This window comes from Ixodes scapularis, unplaced genomic scaffold (genome assembly GCF_016920785.2).
Source record: "Ixodes scapularis isolate PalLabHiFi unplaced genomic scaffold, ASM1692078v2 ptg000080l_1__unscaffolded, whole genome shotgun sequence".
NCBI classification, from domain to species: Eukaryota; Metazoa; Arthropoda; class Arachnida; order Ixodida; family Ixodidae; genus Ixodes; species Ixodes scapularis.
Genome location: NW_024609909.1, coordinates 1,378,364 through 1,384,193, shown reverse-complemented (window position 1 = coordinate 1,384,193; position 5,830 = coordinate 1,378,364). Strand labels below are relative to the sequence as shown.

The 5,830-nt window shown below is 46.5% G+C and overlaps 1 long non-coding RNA gene across 1 annotated transcript; it reads right to left on the bottom strand.

Moving 5' to 3' along the window:
- Positions 1-2,537: 2,537 nt before the first annotated feature.
- Positions 2,538-5,547, bottom strand: LOC120836039. The gene is made up of 3 exons (XR_003920363.4): positions 5,510-5,547; positions 3,249-3,407; positions 2,538-2,618 (listed from the first exon to the last, which is right to left on the bottom strand). It is a non-coding gene; the product is annotated as an uncharacterized LOC120836039 (long non-coding RNA).
- Positions 5,548-5,830: the final 283 nt, after the last annotated feature.

Genomic DNA, 5,830 nt, shown 5'->3' with positions numbered 1-5,830 from the left:
GATATAATTGGCGTTCAAGCACGCGCACCCGTACATCTGACTGCATAGCCATATTTTGTCCACAAAACGCGACGACTTTACCGACGCCGTGCTGGTTGCAAAGTGATACTCGTTCACTTCGTTTGATTATGCTGTTTTGTGTTACATAGAACTCAAATCGAATGGTTTACTTTTTACGCGCGGGGCGTACGCTTTACTTCTTGATTCGACCTCTTTCAAGCTCAGGTCACGGTCAAAAACATTGACGCGTGTTGAGTAAGTGCAGCCATCTTGAGATCCAAGCGATCACGCTAAGGACGCTGAGGGCAGTCCGCTCTACAACTTGTGAAGCGGAGCGCACGCTCACTCCGCTAACTATACGCTCCAACTCAGAGCGGGCCACGCATGCGCAGTGGGGACGATGCTTCTCGCAGAGCGTAAAGTGGAGCAAAGGGGGCTCATAAAAGTGGCCTACTAATACTCGCAGATTACGAACGCGCTCGTCGTGACTTGTCCTGACACTGCCCATGTACACCTTTGGCGTATAGAAAAAAGTAACTTTTCACCAGACAGAGCAGCTGTGTTAGAAACAATGGAAACGCGAAATTTACACAAACCATGCAGGGTCTCACCTGTGAGCACAGCTCTAGTTTCGCCAGGGTCAACCACCTATGTTTGTTCATGTCAGCAAGCAGGTGGCCGAACCTCTCGTTGATGTGACCCACAATGAGGTTCACAGAACTGAAGAACACCGACAAGTTCCGTCCAAACGCTCATCCAAGTACGAACAGACGGTTGGGATAGGCCAGTCGAGGAAGAACCATGCAAAGCGTCTCGCCAGATTGGCAACACCCTGCGCCGATCTGTCGGGTGCTGGTATTTGGAGGCCCGCATACAGAACAGCCAGATCCTTCTTTAAGCAGGATAGCTTCTTAAAGGGTTTCTTTTCTACGTTGGAAATATCCAGCAAACCGCTTTCGGAAAGGAAGCTTCGGGGCTTGATGGCACAAGGGATACGAATCATAGATTCGATGTCTCGCCAGCTTAATCTCGTTAGTAGAAGTCTCCTTCCTTGAGAACAGCGGGGATTCATCGTGCAGATGCCTTGCTAGCCTTGAGCAACATTGTACTCGTACTACGCAAAAGGATGTACTCGCAATGCGCAAACCTCGTCCTTTTCTCTTATTTTTCTACTTCGAATAAGTAAATCTGTTTCAGTTTTAATTCGAGTGGAGCAGAAGCTACAACAGCGAGTGCCGGCCTTTCAGCGTCCTTGATAAGCAGGCGCGCTCGTGCAGTGCAAGTACCGTTTTGAGCAACATGCTCATGCTTATACCTTCGGCTTCACTCGCACACAAGGTGGAATGATTATATTTATATTTTATAGCTTAATATTTCTTCAGGTGTGTGCCTACTCTTTTGTGTTCATTATTGTCGCCTTCGTTTTTACTACCTCTGCAATCACGCTCCCTTTCACTCTCTTGGTGTTAACGCTTAGGTTTTTTTGTCTTACTAGTACTATAAACGTCCACTTGTGGGGCTACGCAAGCAAATTTTTCGAACCCGCTCAAAACGCTCTTACGCTGAAGAAAAACGCTCTACTAAAACGCGTTTTTGGACCTCCGCTTTCCATTCCGGCGAAGCGGGCCGCGCATGCGCAGTTTGGCACCCTCAGAGCGGAGCGGAAGATGAAAACTGTCTACTAAAACTCTCTAATAAGGCAATATTCTACAAGATAATTGTATCAATGTCATTTTTGTGCATTTACTAGGAAGTATGCAGTCACGTTTTGAAGAAGTGGTGGGTCAACAAGGTCGGGTAGTAGCGCACACAGTCACGATTCACTTGTTTCGGTTCCGAGACCTCATCAGCGCAAGCCAGCATTGGTTCAAGCCTACAAGTGTGTGCAGTGTTAAAATAAAGGCGGTAACACCGGTAACACTGCCCTCTTACTTTTTCTGCGAGTCACCGTTTCGTGCGCAAAAATGAATGGCAATGGGCGGCTGAGGCTTCACAAGAACAGGTTACAATATTATTGTAAATATGCACGTTTTTCAATTTGAGTCACTTGGTGCCAGCTTGGCATAAAAGTGTGGGTCCCATATTCGCAACATCTGGTTTTTAACTTTGGAAATTCCGGTTTCTGACGTTAGGACACACGCGGACGTGTAGGAAGATGAGGAGAGTTAGGAATGTTGGATATGCCACGCATAATAGTTTTGTGTCTAGTAGCTTTTGCGGATAGATGAAAACTGCAAAATAAGGCTAATTAAAAAGCAACTGTATATTGTTTTGGCACAAACTATTGTGAGCAAACGATGCCGCTGCTTGGGTTCCCGGCGATTCAGGCTCTTGGGGTCGTGAAGTTTGTGGACCACATCCCAGAGTTTCCTCTGCTCCAGGTCAGGGTGGATGTTCTATCCAAGCTGTTTCATGATTGGGGAAGCTCTGTTTGAATCCATCTGCGGTCAGATGCGCTGTCCCTGACTCGACTGTATAAGTCAGCGATGTTATTGTAGTCTTCAGTTGCTTGTTTTCAGCGATTTTCTCCTCCAATAGTTTTTGCAGAGTTTCATCCAGTGCCTCAGACGGTACGCAATCGCTCTGCCCCATGTCATCCGCTTGAGCACAGGCATTAGCTGCAAGACCAATGGTCATGTTTCGTTGCCTCAGCAAAAAATTAGGCTTATCGCGTGTTTTAAGTTTTTTGTACGGGCTTTCCACAGCTGTGTACAATGATCGCAACCGCTTCTCTATCTGTTAGTCTACATTATGCAGAGAAATGTTACAAGGACAATGCCTTTGGAGTGTTTCTACGTAAGAATTCTCTAGCAACTCCTTTTCGTGTTGAACTTGCCTAACAAGCGTGTTAGTTAGCATAATACTCATGAAACCTCCTTCTAGCTTTACGCCGACACCGCATTCGCTTGTCTCCGCCATTATAGCACCGTGGTCACACCTTTCGCTAGAAAGTAAATGTGGAAGTATTCCTGTGAAAACCCGTTCACAAATGCTCCGGAAGCCCTCGGGCGACGGAGACTGCCTTTGATCCTCAAGGGAAATTGAATTTCCACTCCACCACCCAATTTGGTGTCTCGAACGTACAACCGGCTCGGTAGTCTCAGGCGTTCGAAATCAGCTTCATGATACAAAAGCCATCCTCCGTCTATCTTTGCGCCCTTTCCATGAAAAACCCAGCGGAAAAGGTCCAGATATATTCTATCCTTACAGGGCCGTTATACCTTTCAATGTTGGAGAGTCTTCTGCACCTCAAAAGGTAGCTTGTCTGTTGCGGCGTCCAGGTGGCACTGCGTGGGTTGGCTGGAGTTGACCAACTCCACAAGGCAAGCCGCATTGAGGTGGCTCTGAGGCTCCAGTGTGGATTTCCATTTCGGTAGGCTTTTCCTTTGGACGAGGAAACCGTTGCTCTGGAACATATAAAACATTAGGTAAAGTAATCTGCAGTTCTTATTTAGTTAGCATAGAAGCGAAAAAAACTGAAGAATAAAATAGAAAAATGAAATTATATGTATGCTCCATTTCATTAGTTCTGGTAGCTTCGTGTGGTACATTTGAAATATTTATATCTTTTTCTGAAGACTTTCTTTGCAGTGTTTGATAACATAATGAAAATAAAAAGAAAAATTTCACACGGGTGGCAGTAAGTAAAGTTTAGATAATTTATTTGCTCATTGAAGCAGAAATATTGAAAAGTTTTCAAACAAACTAAGCAGAGCTAGGACAACTCATACCTGTTGCAGAGCATAGCAAAAATAATGTTTCCCTTAATATCTAAATACATGCATGGATGCACTGGTTCTCGAAGCTCATACAGGCTCTTCGTGGACTGCTCTTAGGGAGTTTTAGGTGACTCGCACCTCCGAAGTGAATCGCGACATAGATGGACGACATGACGTACGCCTTGGGGTTATCGCCAACATCAGTTGCTGACAAATTATGATCTGCTCTTGCATACTTGTTGCCTATCTTTAGAGCCTTTGAATCACGTTTTGAAGGATGCTGGTACTGGGTGCTGTGCACAGTGTGTCCGAAAACCTGCGCCCTGTGGTACTCTACGACCTCTGCGACGCTTCCCGAAGTCAGCTCTTCAACAAGTCCGGAAACGTGCTCATGGGTCTGTCTTGGCTTTCCAAGAAGCTGCAGCTCACTTTGTTTTTGTTTGTTCCCAGAGATGGACTCTTGGACCTCATCCGAAGCCATGCTCTTTAACTTAAACAGTTTCCCATCAAAGTGCGGGACACAATCTGAACGGCTACTCCATTCGAGGATGAAACCAATTTAAGGAGATGGCCCATATTTGCCTTTTAGGCAGAACATGAGAGCGCCCATAGTGGTCCATGAAGCAGAACTGCCTTGGGAAGGTGCAGGAGTGTGTGCGCGTTTGAGGGGATTTGGGCTGAACCATATGGGTATTCGGTCATGACGACAAACTCTGTCAGCTTTGACGTGCTGACGTCCACATCCTCTGTGGTTACATCTGTTTTATGCAGCAGATACAACGCTGAGACAAACAGGTCAAAATGCTGAAAATGCTGTTCTGGCAGTATGTTCATCAAACACGGCTGGCAGTAATAAAACACCCAGCACTGCCATTCAGCTGCCTTCCAGTATTTCTTCAGCTTCAGGGCCTGCGGTGGTCGGTTAATGCATTGCGGTGGCTTCAGGCCACATGACCGTTCATTTACGACTGCTTGCCGCGTCGGATCATGAATGTACCGTATTTACTCAAATGTAATGCGAGTTTTTTTTTTCAAATTTCCCTTACCTAATTTGGGGGTTCGCGTTATAATCGAAACGCCTCAAAATTTGCCTTGGCGGTGTCGCAGCACAGGCTCTTTAAAATGGCTACGACAAACCTCGCGATCTTTCAATCTTGTGCTGGCAACATACACACGCTGGAAACAGCCAATCCAATCCTATTCTTGTTTGCGACTCGTTGCGCCCATGTTAGGGTTACGGGTTACCTTCACAACGCTTTCTCTTTCTGTTAGGGTTACCGTACCCATGTGCCTGTGTTGTCCGTGTTTTGTGAGCTTCTGCTACGTGCTTCCGCGACTGGACTCGAGCAAATGGCGGCGCGACGAGCTCAGTACGACGCCCGCTTTAAAAGAAGTGCAATTATGATGGCTGAGGAAATCGGAAACTCTGCCGCGGCTCGACGGGTAGATGTGACAGAATCGACTATCCGTGGGTGGAGGCTCCAGCGTGAAGTGCTCTTCAAGAGTGAACCCGACCGAAAAGGCTTCCGCGGACCACATTGTAGTACTTTTTAAGGTACTTTTTTCCCCTCACTTAACTCGCGTTACATTCGAGTTCTTTTTTTTTTTCTTTTTGCACTGTGAAAAGTCATCCCTCGCGTTAAATCGTGGTCGCGTTACATTCGAGTAAATACGGTAGTAATCTTCACCAACAGCGGAAAACCACAGCTCAGCAAACTGGCGAGCAACACCAAGCAATGCACAGTGCATGTGTCTGGGTTGAAACTTTGAACGATGTTAAACCCAGGTACATTAAGGAGGGGTGAGGCAGGGCCTTTTGACCCCACGGACTGTGCTCTCTGTTGCTGCTGCAGCTGACGTCACTCAACATTCCCAGCTTGGCATGGTCTTCCATGACGCCTGCACTGACAGCATACTTTACGCAGCCTGCAAAAAGAGTGAATAGCATTATTAGTCACTTCATGTTACAACTCCAAAGTTACATTATTTTACCATTTATGCAAACTCCGGGGTGAAGGCATCACGAGCAGCCATATTAACCTTAGGATTGAAGGACGTTTTGCATGGCAGCTCTTGCAGGAGCGACTGCCACGCAGCTGATACAATACACC